The 19880-nt window shown below is 47.7% G+C and overlaps 1 protein-coding gene across 4 annotated transcripts in view; it reads right to left on the reverse strand.

Moving 5' to 3' along the window:
- SLC23A2 (solute carrier family 23 member 2) overlaps nucleotides 1-13602 on the reverse strand; it is a 152227-nt gene extending 138625 nt beyond the window's left edge. For 2 of the 4 annotated variants that reach the window (XM_058432694.1, XM_058432692.1), the window contains exon 1: nucleotides 13472-13562. The gene's annotated coding sequence lies outside the window, so the exon portion shown is untranslated. Of the gene's footprint in view, nucleotides 1-13471 lie in introns of all 4 variants that reach the window. The other 2 variants (XM_058432693.1, XM_032142776.2) reach the window with 2 other exon arrangements.
- Between the last annotated feature and the right edge of the window lie 6278 nt (nucleotides 13603-19880).

A 19880-nucleotide genomic window follows, 5' to 3' on the forward strand; every position in this document is an offset into this window, starting at 1 on the left:
AAGGAAAGGTAAAGGGAAAGGGAAAAGGAAAAGGAAAGGAAAAAGGAAAAGAAATTGCTAACTAGGCCGGGCGCGGTGGCTCACGCCTGTAATCCCAGCACTTTGGGAGGCCGAGGCGAGTGGATCACAAGGTCAAGAGGGAGTTCGAGACCAGCCTGGCCAATGTGGTGAAACCGCATCTCTACTAAAAATACAAAAATTAGCCGGGCATGGTGGCGGGCACCTGTAGTCCCAACTACTCAGGAGGCTGAGGCAGGAGAATCGCTTGAACCTGGGAGACAGAGCTTGCAGTGAGCCGAGATCGCCACTGCACTCCAGCCTGGGCGACAGAGCGAGACCCCGTCTCAAAAAAAAACAAAAGAAAAAGAAATAGCTAACTATAGGAAGGAGGAAAAAAAAAAAAGACAAAATGATCATTTGCAGCTACATAAGTATTCCTTGTATAGAATGCTTGGGACCAGAAGTGTTTCAAATTTTGTATCTTTTCTGATTTTGGAATATTTGCATATATATATAATGAAATATCTTGAGAATGGGACCGAAGTCTAAACACAAAATTCATTTATGTTTCATATATGCCTTTGACACATAGCCTGAAGGTAATTCTACTCAATATTTTAAATAATTTTGTGTATAATGGCCAGACACAATGGCTCACACCTGTAATCCTGGCACTTTGGAAGGCCAAAGCAGGAAGATCGCTTGAGCCTAGGAGATCAAGGCTGCAGTGAGCCATGATCTTGCCACTGCACTCCAGCCTGAGTGACAGAGCAAGATCCCTTAAAAAAAAAAAAAAAAAAGAAAGAAATTTGCATATGAAATAAAGTTTTGACTGCAACCCATGACATGAGGTCAGGTGCGGAATTTTCCACTTGTGGCATCCTGTCAGTGCTCAAAAGTTTCCAATTTTAGATTTGGGGATTAGAAATGCTCAACGTGTATTATGATTACCTAAGAAACTCAAGAGAATCTACTGAAAAATAAGAACAACAGAGTTTGGTTAAGTAGTATAGCAGATACAGTGCTATTACATTTTCCTCACGGACACACCAAAGGACTCCACTTCCCAGCCCCCTTGCACCTAAAATAGAGCCAACAGACCGCGGAAGAAATACTACTACTTCCAAGCTTGGCCCATGAAAAAAACTTCCATGCACAAAATTACATGGCAAACTTAAGGTCACATCTTCTTGTCAGTTGTGACAAAAATGGAAGGAGCCTAGGTCCCCAAGTCACCACTTAGAAAAGAACCATCTAAAAAAGTGTGAGCAAGAAATAAATGTTTTCTTTGTCAGGCCACAGATTTTAACTAGCATTACCTACCCTGACTAATACAGGTTATAAAACACACAGACTGGCCAGGTGCACTGGCTCATCCCTGTAATCCCAGCACTTTGGGAGGCCAAGGCAGAGGATTACTTGAGGCCGGGAGCTGGAGACCAGCCTGGGCAACACAGCAAGATTCCATCTCTATCTTATTTTTTATTTTATTTTTTTTTTTGAGACAGAGTCTCACTCGGTGGCCTGGGCTGAAATGCAGTGGTGCAATCTCGACTCACTGCAACCTCCGTTTCCTGGGTTCAATGGATTCTCATGCCTCAGCCTCCTGAGTAGCAGGGACTACAGGCATGCACCACCACACCCAGCTAATTTTTTTTTTTTTTTAAATAGAGAGGGGGTTTCACCATGTTGGCCAGGCTGGTCTTGAACTCCTGGCCTCAGGTGATCCACCCACCTCGGCCTCCCAAAGTGCTGGGATTACAGGCATGAGCCACTGCCCCTGGCCTCCATCTCTTATTATAAAAACAAGGCCAGGCACAGTGGCTCACGCCTGTAATTCCCAGCACTGTGGGAGGCCAAGGCAGGTGGATCACTACAGGTCAAGAGTTCAAGACCAGCCTGACCAACATGGTGAAACCTTGTCTCTACTAAAAACACAAAAGTGGCCAGGCGTGGTGGAACAGGCCTGTAATTCTACTTGGGAGGCTGAGGCAAGAGAATCACCTGGGAGAAGGAGGTTGCAGTGAGCTGAGATCGCACCACTGACGCCAGTCTGGGCAACAAGAGCAAAACTCCGTCTCAAAAAAAAAAAAACAACATACAAACTGCAAGCAGTATACTTGCTTTATACCTGCTCTATACCAATTAGTAATAGCGGGTGGGAAGGAGGTGTGAGGGGAGATAATCGCATTCTAAATACCAAATATTCTCTTTGTTTTTGAGCAGGGTGTCTCCCTCTATTGCCCAGGCTGGAGTGCAGTGGCACCATCACAACTCACTGCAGCCTTGAACTCCTGGGCTTGAGTTCTCTTCCCACATCAGCCTCCCTAGTCAGTGGGACCACAGGTATGCACACCACCACACCTGGCTACTTTAAAAATTTTTGCAGACATGGGGTCTCACTATGTTGCCCAAACTGGTCTTAACCTCCTGACCTCAAGCAATCTTCCCATGTCGGCTTCCCAAAGTAGTGGGATTACAGGCATAAGTCACATGTCCAGTCCAGCAAATACTTTAAAATAAAGAATAAGTAATCAGCCGGGCATGGTGGCTCATGCCTGTAATCCCAGCACTTTGGGAGGCCGAGGCAGGTGGATCACAAGGTCAGGAGATAGAGACCATCCTGGCAAATACAGTGAAACCCCGTCTCTACTAAAAATACAAAAATTAGCCGGGTGTAGTGGTGCACACCTGTAATCCCAGCTACTCAGGAGGCTGAGGCAGGAGAATTGCTTGAATCCAGGAGGTGGAAGTTGCAGTGAGCTGAGATCACACCAGTGCACTCCAGCCTCAGCGACAGAGAGAGACTCCATTTCACACACACACACACACACACACACACACACACACACAAAAGTAATCTGTAGACCATATATTAGGAAAAATCTAGACACACTGACTTGTTCTGTTCATACACAGAATAAGTCAATATTATAAAGATGACAAGTCTCCCCAAATTAACTTATGCATTTAATGAAATTTCCCATTAACAGTATTTTGACAGCCTGGCCAACATGGTGAAACTCTGTCTCTACTAAGAATACAAAAATTAGCCAGGCATGGTGGCACATGCCTGTAATCCCAGCTACTCGGGAGGCTGAGGCAGGAGAATCGCTTGAACCTGGGAGGCAGAGGTTGCAGTGAGCCGAGATCACGCCATTGCACTCAAGCCTCGCGACTCCATCTCGAGGTGAGGGAGTATTTTGAAACCATAAATTGAAAAACACTGAAGTAAAAACTGAGCATAGGCACTACCAGAAAATAAAGCCTACTATAAAGTGATTATAATGACTAAAATAGTAAGGTCATGGCAAAAGAACAGATAAACTGACTAAAACAACAGATCCAAGGATTCAGCATATGATTAAGGTGTTATTTTTTAAGTTAATAAGGATGAATTAATAAGTAGTACCCAAAAAAATATAAACTAGAGGGGACAAATAATCCTTACTTCATACCATACTCCAAAACAAGTATCAGACAAATTATAGCCATTTTTTTTTAAGGAACTAAGAGAAAACATGAGTGAATATCTATAAAATCTTGGGATAACGAAGCCATGGGAAATAAAAAAAGATTGACAGATTTTTTTTTTTTTTTTTGGAGATGGAGTTTCGCTCTTGTTGCCCAGGCTGGAGTGTAATGAGGCAATCTTGGCTCACTGCAACCTCCACCTCCCAGGTTCAAGTGATTCTCCTCCCTCAGCCTCCCGAGTAGCTGGGATTACAGGCATGCACTACCATGCCTAGCTAATTTTGTATTTTTAGTAGAGACGGGGTTTCTCCATGTTGGTCAGGCTGGTCTAGAACTCCTGACCTCAGGTGATCCGCCCACCTCAGCCTCCCAAAGTGCTGAGATTACAGGCATGAGCCACTGCGCTTGACTGACAGACTTAAATTCAAGGCATAGAAAAAAATATTTGCAACGTAGAACAAAAAAAATGCGCCGGGCGCGGTGGCTCACGCTTGTAATCCCAGCACTTTGGGAGGCCGAGGCGGGCGGATCACGAGGTCAGGAGATCGAGACCACGGTGAAACCCCGTCTCTACTAAAAATACAAAAAAATTAAAAAATTAGCCGGGCGTGGTGGCGGGCGCCTGTAGTCCCAGCTACTCGCAGAGGCTGAGGCAAGAGAATGGCGTGAACCCGGGAGGCGGAGCTTGCAGCGAGCCGAGATTGCGCCACTGCACTCCAGCCTGGGCGACACAGCAAGACTCCGTCTCAAAAAAAAAAAAAAAAAAAAAAAAATGCAAATCTTAACACAGGTTGAGTATTCCTAATTCAAAAATCCAAAATTTGAAAGGCTCCAAAATTCAGTACCTTCTTAGTGCCAACAAGACACTCAAAAGAAAATGCTCGACCAGGCGTGGTGGCTCATGCCTGTAATCCCAGCACTTTGGGAGGCCGAGGCAGGTGGATCACGAGGTCAGGAGATAGAGACCATCCTGGCTAACATAGTGAAACACCGTCTCTATTAAAAATACAAAAAAAAAAAATTAGCCGGGCGTGGTAGCGGGTGCCTACAGTCCCAGCTCCTAGGGAAGCTGAGGCAAGAGAATGGCATGAACCTGGGAGGTGGAGCTTGCAGTGAGCTGAGATCGCACCACTACACTCCAGCCTGGGCGACAAAGCGAGACTCCGTCTCAAAAAAAAAAAAAAAAGAAAATGCTCACTGAAGCATTCTGAATTTCAGATTAACAAATTAGGAATGTTCAACTGGTAAGTATAGTGCAAATATGCCAAAATCCAAAAAAAAAAAAAAAAAAAAAAAAAACAAAAGAAAAAAAGAAACCCAAAATCCAAAACACTTTCTAGTCATAAGCACTACGGAGAAGGGATACTCAACCTGTACGTGTTTCTCAAGCAGGTCAAGATCAAAAACAACGTATCTAGTAGCACCAACTTTACTCAAAGAATATGGAAGAAAAATGTTTTATATTAAAACAAGCACTGATGTTTCTGAAACAGAATGAGAAATTCACATTAATTTTAGATAAACAGAAGAGACTTAAAAGAAGTGTCATGCTTGTTATATTCCAAACACTTTTAAATATGCATACATTCCCCCATATCATGCATCTGTGGAAAACTTTGTGAAGCAATGTCTATAAATATAAATATCAAAAAAGCTCTTGATAAGAAATATATGAACTTGGCCTGGGAACAGTGGCTCATGGCTGTAATCCCAGAACTTTAGGAGGCTTGAGCTCAAGAGTTCGAGACCATCCTGGCCAACACAGGAGACCCCCCATCTCTAAGAACATAGTGAAACCCTGTCTCTACAAAAAATACAACAATTAGTTGGGTGTAGTGGTGCATGCCTGTAGTCCCAGCTACTCAAGAGGCTGAAGCGGGAGGATCTCTTGAGCCTGGGAGGCAGAAGCTGCAAGTGAGCAGAGATCTCACCACTACACTCCAGCCTGGGTGACAGAGTGAGACCCTGTCTCAAAAAATATAGATACATGAATTCAACAGAAAATTCTCAGCACTGACCACATATACCTTACTGTGAAGCAGGATCACCAAACTTTTTCTGTAAAGGGTCTATAAAGGGCCAGAGTTACATGGTCTCTTGAATGAGCTTGGCTGTGTTGCAATTAAACCTTATTTACAAAACCAGATGCTGGTGATGCCTCCACCAGCAACATCCCTGTCACCTGAGAACTTGTGAGAAATGCACATTTTCGGGGCCCACCCTAGATCTTCAGAATGAGAGCCATGTTTGACAAGGAAGGTGTTGTAGTTAGCCCCCAGCTAGGTGATTTGCCTTTGGAGACAGGAAATGATTTTAGCCAGCCCTGGAGAGGAGTCAATAAAGCCAAACCAAATTTGAGGCTGAAATCTCATCTAAAGTAGAATGTCTAAGAAATTGTGTTGGCCAGGTGCGGTGGCTCACACCTGTAATCTCAGCACTTTGGGAGGCTGAGGCAGGTGGATCACGAGGTCAGGAGTTTGAGACCAGCCTGAACAATATGGTGAAACCCCCGTCTCTACTAAAAATATGAAAATTAGCCAGGCGTAGCTACTCAGGAGGCTGAGGCAGAAGAATCGCTTGAACCCACGAGGCAGAGGTTTCAGTGAGCCGATATCGTGCCACTGCACTCCAGCCTGGGCGACAGAGCAAGATTCCGTCCCAAAAAAAAAAATATGAAAATACAAAAATTAGCCAGGCGCAGTTGCGGTGACCGTAATCCCAACTACTCAGGAGGCTGAGGCAGGAGAATCGCTTGAACCCAGGAGGTGGAGGTTGCGGTGAGCCAAGATCGCACCATTGCACTGTAGCCTGGGCAACAAGAGCAAAACTCGAAAGAAAGTAAAGAAAAAAGGAGGGAAGGGGAGGGGAGGGGAGGGGAGGGAAGGGAAGGGGAGGGGAGGGAAGGGAACGGAAGGGGAGGGAAGGGAGAAAGAAAGAAATTGTGTTTCCTCCATGAAGACTGAGGACACAGCAGTGCTTTTGGTCTGAAGCAGGGTGGAGAAGACCCTCAGAGTCACAAAGCCAAGAACTCTGAGATGAAATGATGGTCCAGAATGAAAAAGCTTATTCAAATTTAATTAAATGGATCTGGGGGTATGTATATAGTCACTTGAACAAAGGAAAGCCAGTGGGGGAAAAAAATGTGTGAGCGTTGAGGTGGTGGGTAGAAGATTCCTACAGGAACAAACAAGGGTATTGACAGAAAGAATCCAAGCTAGGGTGCATAAAGGCAAACACTGTAGCCAGGAATGAACCACAGGCAAACAAGGCAGGAGCGAGAGGAGACGGTCCTGCTCCCATTCAGCCTCAGCCTCCTCCCAGTGCACCCTTTACTCCACCCCAAAATTTTCTAAAATGCACATCTGAACAAGTCACTCCCCTTCTGGGAATCTCCCCGTGTCTTTCCAAAGATTCAAGCCCCATAATACAGTATCAAAGGACCTCTCCACCTGACCCCCATCACATCCTCAGCATCCTTCCAACTATCCTAACTCAGTTACCCTCTCCCAGTCACATGCCTCTCCCACTCCACCCTTTGCTCACACTGATCCCTCGATCTGGAATTTCATTCCCACCTTCTGTAGCCTAACCCTACTTTCTATCCCAAGTCCCCAAAAGTCATCCTGGAACACAGCATGATTAGAGTCTAACTTCGAGCTTGGCAACTGACCGGCCTAGGGTCAAATCCTTACTCTACTTGGCAGCGCTAAGACCCTAGGCAAGGAGCTGCCCTCCTGCCACACCTCAGCGTCCTCAGCTGTAGGATGAAAAGCATTAATGCCCAGCCCACAGGGCTGCAGAGACTGATCGACGTGAAAGAACACAGGAGTGCTGGGCAGAGCTCCCTGGCACTCAATTGACACTGGCTCCTCCGCCCTCTTCTATACTAACGAGAACTTAGAAACCCTGAGTTTCAGATGAGAGCTGGGAATAGTGTTCTACAGTGTTTAATGGAACAGAATTCAAGACTCAGGAATTAACTTACAGAAGTTACCCAAGACTTCATCAATAAATGAAGGAGGACCAGAAGCCACCTTGCCTGCCAGTTGCTAGGACTAGCAATAATAACCTCAAGTGCCCAATACATAATCGATACCTATGGGCACCATCACTGTTTCCTTGGCCCTATCACATGGGGCTCTCTTGTCTTTCTAGGGTCCCTTCTATTGCCTGGAGAGGGTCCAACAGAGAAGTGCACCTTATCAAACTGCACTTCCATTCAACTTAGATGATAGAGGGATTCAACTCTGTAAGAGTTACACACATAGATGGATGACCTCCACCAGGTGCTCAATGAGATGATGCCTTTGGGAAGGAAGCCTGAGCCATCAGCTGCTTTGAGCAAAACTCATGAGTGGGCAAAACTCATGAGTGGGCCAGGCGCGGTGGCTCAAGCCTGTGATCCCAGCACTTTGGGAGGCCGAGGTGGGCGGATCACGAGGTCAGGAGTTCAAGACCAGCCTGGCCAACATGGTGAAACTCCATCTCTACTAAAAATACAAAAATTAGCCAGGTACAGTGGTATGCACCCATAATCCCAGCTACTTGGGAGGCTGAGGCAGGAGAATCGCTTGAACCCGGGAGGCAGAAGTTGCAGTGAGCCGAGATCACACAACTGCACTCCAGCCTAGGCGACAGAGCAAGATTCCGTCTCAAAAAAAAAAAAAAAAAAAAAAAAAAAACTCATGAGTGAAGATTTTCCTGATCACTGACCAGAGAAAACCACTCTCCTTTAAGGATGGAATTTCCACAGAGGGCCTTAGAGACGCCTAGATCTGAGGTCACGGACTTGGCTGAGGTCACCTGAGGTCAAAGTCGAAAATTGGGACAAAGGACAATGAGAAGCTCCCAAGATTTATATTTCCATTGAGGATGACCTCCCCCAAAAATCTACACCCTTGCTTTTCTGCTGCATTTGGGTATGCTGGGTTGGCATCACAACTTAACATGGCCTAAACCAGCTCCTCCAGCATCTCAGTTAATGGCCACTTTCTTTCTAGGTGCTAAGACCAGAACTTCGGAGTCCTCCTCAGTTTTCTTTCTGGTTCATCAGCAAATCTCAACCTCACCTTGAAATCCCACTAGTCTCCCCTCAGCCCTGCACTAGCCGTCTGGCTGGTCTCCTTGCTGTCCTGCCTTCAGTCTGTCTCACACAGCAATGCCTAGAGTGTGCTTGCTAAAAGCTAGATCAGTCCACCTCCCTTCTTTACTCCAAAACCCTCCAGTGGCTTCTACCACCCTCGAGGTAAAATCTACCAGCCTTACAGTGGTCCACATGGCCTTACATGATCTGACCCCCATGGTTTCTCTGACCTCAAGACCAAATTCTCCCCTCCTCCTGCCTCGGGGCCTTTGCATCTGCTGTTTCCTCCCCTCAGAATGATCTTTCTCCCAGATCTCCACATGCCTCACTCCCTTCACATCTTTAGTCAAAGATGACTCAACCCCTCTGCTATGAATTCAACCGTATCCCCCACCACCACTGAAACAATTCACTGTGTTGAAGCCCTACCCCCACAATGTGGCTGTATTTAGAGATAGAGCCTTTAGGAGGTAACCGAGTTTAAAAGAGTTCTTAAGGATGGGGCCCTGATCCAATAGGAAAACTTTATTTTTTTTAAACAAAGTAGCTTTGTCACCCAGGCTGGTGTGCAGTGGCACAATCATGGCTCACTGCAGCCTCAACCTCTTGGGCTCAAGCAATCCTCCCACCTCAGCCTCCTGAGTAGCTGGGACTACAGGCACTACCCCACGTCCAGTGAATTTTTTATTTTTTATTTTTATTCTTTTTTTGTAGAAACAGAGTCTTACCATGTTGCCTAGATTGGTCTCAAGTGATCCTCCTGCCTCAGCCTCCCAAAGTGCTGGGATTACAGGCGTGACCAACAGTGCTTGAACAGAAAGAGATAAATGGCACCGAGAAAAGGCCATGTGAGGACTCATCAAGAGGATGGCCACCTACAAGCCAGGAAGAAAGCCCTCACCAGAAACTAAAGAGGCCAGAACCTTGACCTTGGACTTCCCAGACTCCAGAATTATGAGAAATAAATTTCCGTTGTTTAAGCCACCCACACTGTGCTATTTTTGTTATGGCAGTGTTAGCAGACTAATATACCTTCCTCCCTGTCTACCCTTCCAAAAATATCAACTCCCATCCCCACACTTAATCCCCCGAGCCTTGTCAGATTCCTCTTCACAGCGCCAGCTCTCATTGTCCACCTCCCTACAGTGTGGGCTCCATGTGGGCTGGGAATCTCCCTGCAGCATCCCAAGCACCAAGAATATTACCCAGCACAGATCAGGCATTCAAATGTAATAAATGTATGAAAGGCCTATGAAAGGTGCAAGCTGAAAGCAGACCTCAATTACAGGACAGCCAAGAACCTAGAACCTGTGACAAAATAACAGGTTCAAAATAGCAAAGCCAGAGAGAAAATGGGAAGAACAGCATATCGCACAAAGGGCTCGTTTCAACCTAGAGGCTGCAACGCACAGCTTAACCTGGAGGAGGATGGTTCCCTACAGAAAGAATAAAGGCAAGCCCAGAGAACAACTGGAGGAATAGCAGGGCATGAAAATGAATTAATGAGGTTACTGGGCACTGGGAACCAACAGACTGGTGTGTGAGAGTTTTATGGGCAAGGCCAGGAAACACGTCAGGAAGGACTGTAAGATGTTTAAATTTAAAAAGCCTAAGAGGATTAAATATAAATACGTTTTTAAAAAGTTTCAATTTACATGTACAAAGCACCATATAATTTCAAATTATTACTGTTGACCTTTTTTTTTTTTTTTAGGAGACAGTCTCACTCTGTCACCCAGGCTGGAGTGCAGTGGCACGATCTCGACTCACTGCAAACTCCACCTCCCAGGTTCAAGCGATTCTCCTGGCTCAGCCCCCTGCGTAGCCGGAAATACAGGCATGCGCCACCACGCCTGGCTAATTTTTGTACTTTTAGTAGAGACGAGGTTTAACCATGGTGGCCAGGCTGGTCTCGAACTCCTAAGCTCAAGCGACCTGCCCACCTCATCCTCCCAAAGTGCTGGGATTACAGGCATGAGCCACCATACCCGGCCCCGGCCTACTGCTTTTAATTACCTTAACCAAAATGGGAAAATTCCTCAAGCTACCAGTGGTACCAGAAAATAGGTCTCCAAAAAGATCCCTGGTTTGTCTTTAGAGACACTGAAGAGGACAACAATAGCCAATTCGGGATTTCAAACACCCCACAAACTAGACCCTAGGCTCTGTGAGGGCAAAAGACACAGTTTAGTCAACAACGATCTGTTCAACAGAACCTGGTCCCCAAGTGGATGGATGGATGGGCAGACACAGATGGACAGACTGCTCAATGGGTGGCTACATGTGCTTGCCTGCCTCGGGACATATGACTCACTTCTGCAATGCTACATAGACTAGAGTTTGCTCCATCAATGAGATAGAAAGTATGGCATGAAACCTAGCAAAACCATCTACATTTTTCTAGCCAGGTACTGGTTTTTTTTAAGCTGGCCGCCACACTCAGCTATTTTTTTTTTTTTATAGAAACAGGAGTCTTGCTATGTTGCCTAGGCTGGTCTTGAACTCCTGGCCTCAAACAATCCTCCCACCTCAGCCTCCCAAAGTGCTGGGATTACAGGTGTGAACCACAACATCCGGCCCAGGTACTTCAATAGGCATTTTTTAAACATGTCAACAGATGTTTAAACTTAATTGACTTAACTGACCATGCCACAGAGAATACAACTGCCAGACAACCATCTAAAAAAACTGTCAACATAAAAAGTTCCTGGCTGGGCGCGGTGGCTCAAGCCTGTAATCCTAGCACTTTGGGAGGCTGAGGTGGGCGGATCACGAGGTCAGGAGTTCGAGACCATCCTGGCCAACATAGTGAAACCCTGTCTCTACTAAAAATACAAAAAAATTAGCAGGGCGTGGTGGCGGGCGCCTGTAGTCCCAGCTATTCGGGAGGCTGAGGCAGGAGAATGGCGTGAACCCGGGAGGCGGAGCTTGCAGTGAGCCGAGATGGTGCCACTGCACTCCAGCCTGGGGGACAGAGCCAGACTCTGACTCAAAAAAAAAAAAAAAAAAAAAGTTCCTGAAATACCTACTGTCTTAAAAAATCACCCTCCACTCTAAGCAAAGAAACCAAAAGAGAAATGCCTTGGTATTAAAAGAAAGAAGCTGGTTGCCATTTTGGCAAAGGAAATAGCCTAGAAAGCAGATACCTCATGCTCAGGATGTCACATGGAACAGGCTGGACACACCTGCTGCCTCCCTTTAACTAGCAGGTGTGCCATGAGCGCTTACACTGGGCACACCCACCGGTGCCCAAAAGCTATTAAATTGGGGATGAATGAAAAGAGAACAGTAGTAATACGTTCATAAGTGACCCTGATAGAACCAACCATAACCCAGCACAGAATTCTGATTTTGGAGGCCGGGCGCGGTGGCTCACGCCTGTAATCCCAGCACTTTGGGAGGCCGAGGCGGGCGGATCACGAGGTCAGGAGATCGAGACCATCCTGGCTAACACGGTGAAACCCCGTCTCTACTAAAAATACAAAAAATTAGCCGGGCGAGGTGGCAGGCGCCTGTAGTCCCAGCTACGCGGGAGGCTGAGGCAGGAGAATGGCGTGAACCCCGGGGGGCGGAGCCTGCAGTGAGCCGAGATCGCGCCACTGCACTCCAGCCTGGGTGAAAGAGCGAGACTCCGTCTCAAAAAAAAAAAAAAAAAAAGAATTCTGATTTTGGGGGCTGAAAGGGCCCTTTATAAATCTCACCAGGTTCAAACACCTTCAGGGGAGGCAGGCAACGTCACCTGCAACGGTGAAAAAAGCAGGTGTAGACAACCAGAAATGGTGAGGCCCAAACCCAACAGCATTCAAATACAAAAACATAAAATAAAAATGCTCCAGCCACCCCAATTCCAGCCTTTTGCTTCAGAGAGGACGAAGCCGGCTGAGGGAGGTCACATGGCCAATTAGTGACAGCTCAAACCAGACTGCCTCCGGACTCCCGGTCCCATGTCCTCGCACATCCCGGGGCCTTCTCTGCGCGCAGATGACCCAGTTGTCAGCAGGGACTGCATCTCCCCCCGCCCGTCTCCCAGCACTGCAAGAATAGAAGTAGCACCTACTACAAACGCTGCAGACCCAGAAAGCCCTTATGGGTGACTTTCTTCCACCTGCAGTTGCCCTCATTTACCCTTTGCCCTGACAATCGATAATTTCCCATCAGTCACGCTTAAACCCCCAGCCAGCAGGCCGACATCCTATCAGCCACCCATCCAAGGGGGGGCATCTAGGACCAAACGAAGGAGAAAATCCTGCGCCTTAAAGTAGTCACACTCGAAATGTCATTTTTTTTCCCCCGAAAGGTGGCAAGGAGGGGAACTCGCGACCCCCGGGGAACAGGCCAGAAAGGCCCCGGGGTCGGAGAAGCTGCTTCTAAAATTACTTCACGCAGTCTTTGTAGAAGGCAAGAAAGCAAGAATGTAAAAGGCACCCTCTTGCCGCCCCTCCTGATGCCCCTGAATTCCAGGAGGCGAGACGATGCCCGTGTGCACCACCTGGGGAGGGGCGAGGGAAGCGACCCCGGGACGCGCGGGCGCAGAGCCCAGGAGGAGGCGGCGGCAGCCAGTGGGGCTCTGGGGGCGCCCCGTTTGCCTCCCCGCTGCGCGGCCTGAGGGCCCGAGCGCGCTGTGGCTCCCGCGGCGGGCAGGGGTGGGTACCCCGGGGGCCCGGCCCGGCCGGCAGAGAGGCAGGAGCTGAGGGCCGCCAGGCATCTTGGGCCCCGGGGCCAGGGTGGCCCGCGGGCGCGGGGTCCTGGGAGACGGGTCGGGGTGGGGGCGCGCAGGCCGCGCCGCGGAGCCAGTGGGTGACAGCGCGCGGGGGCCGTGCCAGGCCGGCCTCGTGGGCGCGGCGGGCACCTCGCGGCCCCGCCGGCAGGTGCGGCCCGCAGGCCGGGCAGGGGGCGCGGCGGCCCGGTTCTCACCTGGCTGCAGCTCGCGTGGTTCCCGTCCTGCCGCCGCGCCTCGGCGCCGCAGTGCCTGCTGCCGCCGCCGCCTCCGGTCCCCGCGACAGCCGCCTGCAAAATGGCGCCGCGGAGGGGCGGGCCGGGGGCGGGGTGCAGCGGAGCCGCCCGCCCCCGCGCCGGTCTGGGGCCCACCTCCCTCCCCGCCCCCGACCCCTGCCCTCGGGCCTCTCCCCGGGGAGGGGCTGCCCCCTGGCACCCGGCAGCGCTCCCCGGAACATCCCGGGCCTCGCACCCAGCCGTCCCCTTCCCGTTCCTTTCATTTCCCTCCCCTGTGCAGAAAGATCGCCCCCCTTCGCGACCCTTCCCACCAGTCACACCTGCTCCTGGGGACCCACCTGGCAAGCAGAGCGCTGGTCCCTGAGTGTCCTGGTCCAGGTCCCCTCTTTTTACCCCGCCTGCCACCGAGCCCTGTCATTGCTCGAGCATGATAATCAGGCAGTTTGTGGTGCATTGGGCTCAGTGGGTTGGATGTTTTAAAACAATTTCACTGCTTCTCCACTTAGGTAGCCACGTTTTTTAACTTAACTGGAGAAGAAGCCCTCCTTACCTCATGCAGAGATGGTAATACAGACCAAGGCTTTTCAGACTTGAATTCCCTGGGAGTCGTGTTAGGCTAGGGGCAGGTTCACATTCAGTGGCTCTGGGGTGCAGCCCGAAAGTCTGCACTTCTAAATTGTCCCCAGGTGATGCCCCCGGGTGAGGTTCTTGGACCGCTAAGCAGAAAGGCCAAGTGTAAATCCCTGGCCCTCGGTCTTAGAGCTGGGCAGCCTCACTTTGAGGACTTCATTAAGATGCAGATGGCTGGGCCCCACCCCCAGAGCTGCTAAGGCTGGAGGTCTGGCGTGAGGCTCCAGAATCTGCATTTCTGGCAAATTCCCAGGTGATGCTGATGCTACTGGTCTGGGGACCACACGTATTGAGCCACTGCTGAAATCTGAATACATTTTTTTAAATGTTCTAATAATTAGTACTTTCTTTTTTTGAGACCGTCTCGTCTGTCGCCAGGTGGGTTCAGTGCAGATCTCGGTCATTCACGCCATTCTCCTGCCTCAGCCTCTCCGAGTAGCTGGGACTACAGGCGCCCGCCACCACGCCCGGCTAATTTTTTTTTGTATTTTTAGTAGAGACGGGGTTTCACCGTGGTCTCGATCTCCTGACCTTGTGATCCGCCCGCCTCGGCCTCCCAAAGTGCTGGGATTACAAGCGTGAGCCACCGCGCCCGGCCAATTAGTACTTTCTTAACACCTTCCATCTTGAAACCATTGTCATGGTTGTTCTACTAACTGAATGATAATGTACTAGTTCCCGGGCAACTCTTTTTTTTTTTTTTTTTTTTTTTTTTTTTTGATTGAGACGAAGTCTCGCTCTGTCGCCCAGGCTGGAGTGCAGTGGCGCAATCTCGGCTCACTGCAAGCTCCGCCTCCCGGGTTCACGCCATTCTCCTGCCTCAGCCTCTCCGAGTAGCTGGGACTACAGGCGCCCGCCACCACGCCCGGCTAATTTTTTGTATTTTTAGTAGAGACGGGGTTTCACCGTGGTCTCGATCTCCTGACCTCGTGATCCGCCCGCCTCGGCCTCCCAAAGTGCTGGGATTACAAGCGTGAGCCACCGCGCCCGGCCCCCGGGCAACTCTTGAGAAACAGAATTGTAGACGGTGTCTGACCTCACATGGAGAAATTGATTTTATAATCACAATTATTTACGTGTTTTACACAGTTTTAGAAAGTGACATCACACATACCAATGCAGTTGGGGGAGCAGCAACTAAAGGAATTTTATGAAATAGGCAAGTGTGGTCTGTGTCTTGACAATAATGTGTCTTCCCATTTATCTAATAACTGCATTTTTATTTGCTTATATTTAATTTTTTAGAGACAAGGTCTCACTCTGTCACCCAGGCTGGAGTGCAATGGCACAATCAAGGCTGCAGCATCAACCTTCCAGGCTCAAGGAATTCCCCAACCTTGGCCCCCTAAAGCTGGGATGACAGGAACACACCACCAGGTCCAGCTAAGCTTGGTTTTATGAGTCACGGGCGCGCATCCTTAACCTTGGCAAAATGAACCTTCTAAATTGACTGAGACCTGTCTCAGATATTTGAAGTTCACAACTCCTACTGGGATTCAGTAAGTAGGGAAAAGAAAGTGTTGGATTGCAAAATTCAACATACACTGGAATGTCGAATGTTTTGATCCCCACTGAAGATGGAGAGAATAAAAAACAAAGATGCGGCCGGGCGCGGTGGCTCAAGCCTGTAATCCCAGCACTTTGGGAGACCGAGGCGGGCGGATCACGAGGTCAGGAGATTGACACCATCCTGGCTAACACGGTGAAACCCCGTCTCTACTAAAAATACAAAAAAATTTGCCGGGCGTGGTGGCGGGCGCCTGTAGTCCCAGCTACTCGGGAGGCTGAGGCAGGAGAATGGCGTGAACCCGGGAGGCGGAGCTTGCAGTGAGCCGACATCGCGCCACCGCACTCCAGCCTGGGCGACAGAGCGAGACTCCGTCTCAAAAACAAAACAAACAAACAAACAAAAAAACAACAACAAAGATGCTGTGACCAGCACCCAGAGAAAAACTCAGGCATTGCCCCGTAACCATCATTCTACACCACTGAGAGCATAGAGCGTATTCCAGCCAACCTTTTTTTTTTTTAATACGATGTGTTTGCTTAGCAAGGAATGTGGAGTCTCCTGATTAGAAGGGAAGGGAAGTTCCAGGGTCAAGACCCCCTGAGCTTTTAAGTCTATCCCCTCCCCATAGTTATTCCATGAACTGTGGAATCTTCAGTGTCTCCCTCTCCCTCTCTAGGCATTTACGATTCTTCTCTATCCTGAAAAACCTTCCATAGTCCCAGTCTCCCCAGCCATCCTGCCTGCCTTCCTCTCCCCAACCTCCCCCGCCGCCACGCCTCAGGCACTGTCCCTCCCTGTTTTATCAGATGTCATCTGTGACCTTCTAATTGCCAAAACCAATTACACCTTTACAGTCTTTTTCTTCTTTGATGGCTCTGTAACAGTCCATTGACTTCTCACTTGAAACTCTATTCTTGTGATAATACCACTGTTTCTCGCTAACTACCCATACACCCGCCTTCCCTCTCAGTGATGTGAGTTTCTCAGACTCCAGTCTAGAAATGTTAGTTTTCCCTCATATCTCCTTCTCCCCTGCCCTCTCCTTCTCTAACCCCCTCTGAAGGTCAGCCATCTCCTCGTGGTTCCCGAACCTCTCTCCCTAGACAAGACAGACATCTTTCTGAACTTGTAGACACATTTCCAATTGTCCCTTCAACAACCTGCCCTGAATATTCTCCAGGAATTGCAAATAATCTCCACTATTGACGCATTATTTTCTCCCATAAACTGGTTTCTTATCTGAGTTCTCTCATTTTGCTACCAGAAACTTTGAACTGGTCTTTGAGTCCTTGCCCCACAGCCTACATGTCCACTCTGTCACCTATGGTCAAGCTGGGAAGTATTTCTGAAATTCTCTTCTCATCCAACACAGGTACTGACCCTCACTGGCTCTTTCTTGGACTGTTAACCATCGAAAAAGTTTCTCTCTGGCCTGTTGGACTCAAGACTAATCTCCCAAAACTATCCTTGTTATCATCCCAGACCACAGAACTGATAATCTCAAACCTTTTCTGAAAATCCTTCAGGGCCTCCCAGTCAAAACGATAATTGGAGACCAGGCACAGTGATTCACACCTGTAATCCCAGCATTTTGGGAGACCAAGGCAGGAGAATCGCCTTTGCCAGGAGTTTGAGACCACACTAGGCAACATGGAGAGACCCCATCTCTGAATAAATAAATTAATTAATTAAATAAAAGTTTAGGCCGGGCACGGTGGCTCACGTCTGTAATCCCAGCACTTTGGGAGGCTGAGGCGGGCGGATCACCTGAGGTCGGAAGTTCGAGAGCAGCCTGACCAACATGGAGAAACCCTGTCTCTACTAAAAATACAAAAGTAGCTGGGCATGGTGGCACATGCCTGTAATCCCAGCTACTCGGGAGGTTGAGGCAGGAGAAGCGCTTGAACCCAGGAGGCGGAGGTTGCCGTGAGCCGAGATCGTGCCATTGCACCCCAGCCTGGGCAACAAGAGTGAACTCTGTCTCAATAAATAAATAAATAAATAAATAAATAAATAAATAAATAAATAAAAGTTTAATAGCTAAAATAAAGAAAGAATAAACCTTTCCAAGTGTAGCATTCAAGGCCCTTAATCTCTAATCTCGGCTTCTTTTTCTTCTTTTTTTTTGGAGATTTTACTGCTGACAAACCGGCTTTGGTATCAGCAGATAGCTCTGACTTCTGTCTTTCAAGGTCTTACAAGGATTAAATGTATATAAAGTGCTTATTCAGTGCATGAATATGTAGGTATTCGATGTCTTTTTTTATGTAATTATTTTTACCATTATCATCAATTAAAAAAATACATCAAATTTTTCCTCTTCAGTTCCTTTTCTTTTTATTTTCCATTTATCTTCCTTTCTATTACAGCTCATACAAACAAGGCGTTTTTTTCCTCCTCCCTTAACTTCTCTAAACTAAATCAGCAGAATATATCAAGAACGTTTCATGACCTGGTTAATTTGATTGAAATTTCAGTCATTTCCAGGCTGTGTTATTTTTGAGAGGTAATTGTAGCTTGGGGCTATTCCATCTTCATACAGTACTTTTCAATGTTATTTTCAACATCTCTCTGGAGTCTAGACCTGGGGCAAACTTTTTCTGGAAAGCGCTAGATAATAAATGTTTTAGGTTTTGTGGGCCAAGAGGTAAAATTGATGACATTATATAGGTACAGTACTTATATAATGATAGGGGCCAGGTGCAGTGGCTCACGCCTGTAATCCCAGCACTTTGGGAGGCTGAGATGGGTGGATCACTTCAGGTCAGTAGTTCGAGACCAGCCTGACCAACATGGTGAACCGCGTCTCTACTAAAAATACAAAATTAGCTGGATGTGGTGGCACATGCCTGTAGTCCCAGCTACTTGGGAGGCTGAGGCAGGAGAATCACTTGAACCTGGGAGGTGGAGGTTGCAGAGAGCTGAGATTGCGCCATCGCACTCCAGCCTGGGCAACAAGAGCAAAACTCCGTCTCAAAAAAAAAAAAAGTGTCAGTGCTTATATAATGATAGAAAACAAATTTCCACAGATTTCTTATTGATGAAATTCAAAGTATAATAATGATTGAGCATCTTTTTGTTGTTGTTGTTTTGTTTTTTGAGACGGAGTCTCACTCTGTCGCCCAGGCTGGAGTGCAATGGCGCGATCTTGGCTCATGGCAATCTCCGCTCTCTGAGTTCAAGCGGTTCTCCTGCCTCAGCCTCCCGAGTAGCTGGGATTACAGGCGCCTGCCACCACGCCCGGCTAATTTTTTGTATTTTTAGTAGAGATGGGGTTTCACCATCTTGGCCAGGCTGGTATTGAACTCCTGACCTCGTGATCCATCTGCCTTGGCCTCCCAAAGTACTGGGATTACAGGCGTGAGCCACCACGCCCGGCCATATTGAGCATAATATTTTTATAATACAGGTCTACTAATGAAAATAATAGAATCTGGGGGGTGGGGAAAATAAGATTTTGCTTACTTGGGGTTCAAAGTTAGTCTTTACTATCATCAAATTGATGGCAAATGTTCATCTGTAAAAGCCATTTTATTTATTTATTTATTTATTTATTTATTTATTTATTTATTTATTTATTTTTTATTTATTTATTTATTTATTTATTTATTTATTTATTTATTTATTTTGAGATAGAGTCTTGCTCTGTTGCCCAGGCTGGAGTGCAGTGGTGCAATCTTGGCTCAAGCAATTCTCCTGCCTCAGCCTCCCAAATAGCTGGGATTAGAGATGTTTGCCACCACCCCCCACTAATTCTGTATTTTTAGTAGAGACAGGGTTTCACCATGTTGGCCAGGCTGGTCTCAAACTCCTGGCCTCAAGTGATCCACCTGTGCTGGCCTCCCAAAGTGCTGGGATTATAGGAGTGAGCCACCACTCCTAGCCTGCACCATCTCTTGATGTCAGCAGAATTCACACTTTCTACATCTGTCTCATACTAAGACATAACAGATCTAGGGCGGCATGGCAGGACCAAGACCTGCCTGAAATGACGTGTGTGTGTGTGTGTGTCTGTGTGTGTGTGTGTGCATGTTCAATGATGTGCATTGAAGCATTGTTTCAAGTAGCAAAACAAAAACAAAAAACCTGAAAACAACCTAAACATCCATCGATCAGGGAATGGCTGAATGATCTGTGAGATAGGCACTGTATAGCATGTATACCATGTAGCCTTCTCCCCACTCCACCCCCAGGCTTGCTTTCTTTTTTTTGAAATATAATTCATGTACC

Source organism: Hylobates moloch, unplaced genomic scaffold, assembly GCF_009828535.3.
Source record: "Hylobates moloch isolate HMO894 unplaced genomic scaffold, HMol_V3 SCAFFOLD_21, whole genome shotgun sequence".
Lineage (NCBI taxonomy): Eukaryota > Metazoa > Chordata > Mammalia > Primates > Hylobatidae > Hylobates > Hylobates moloch.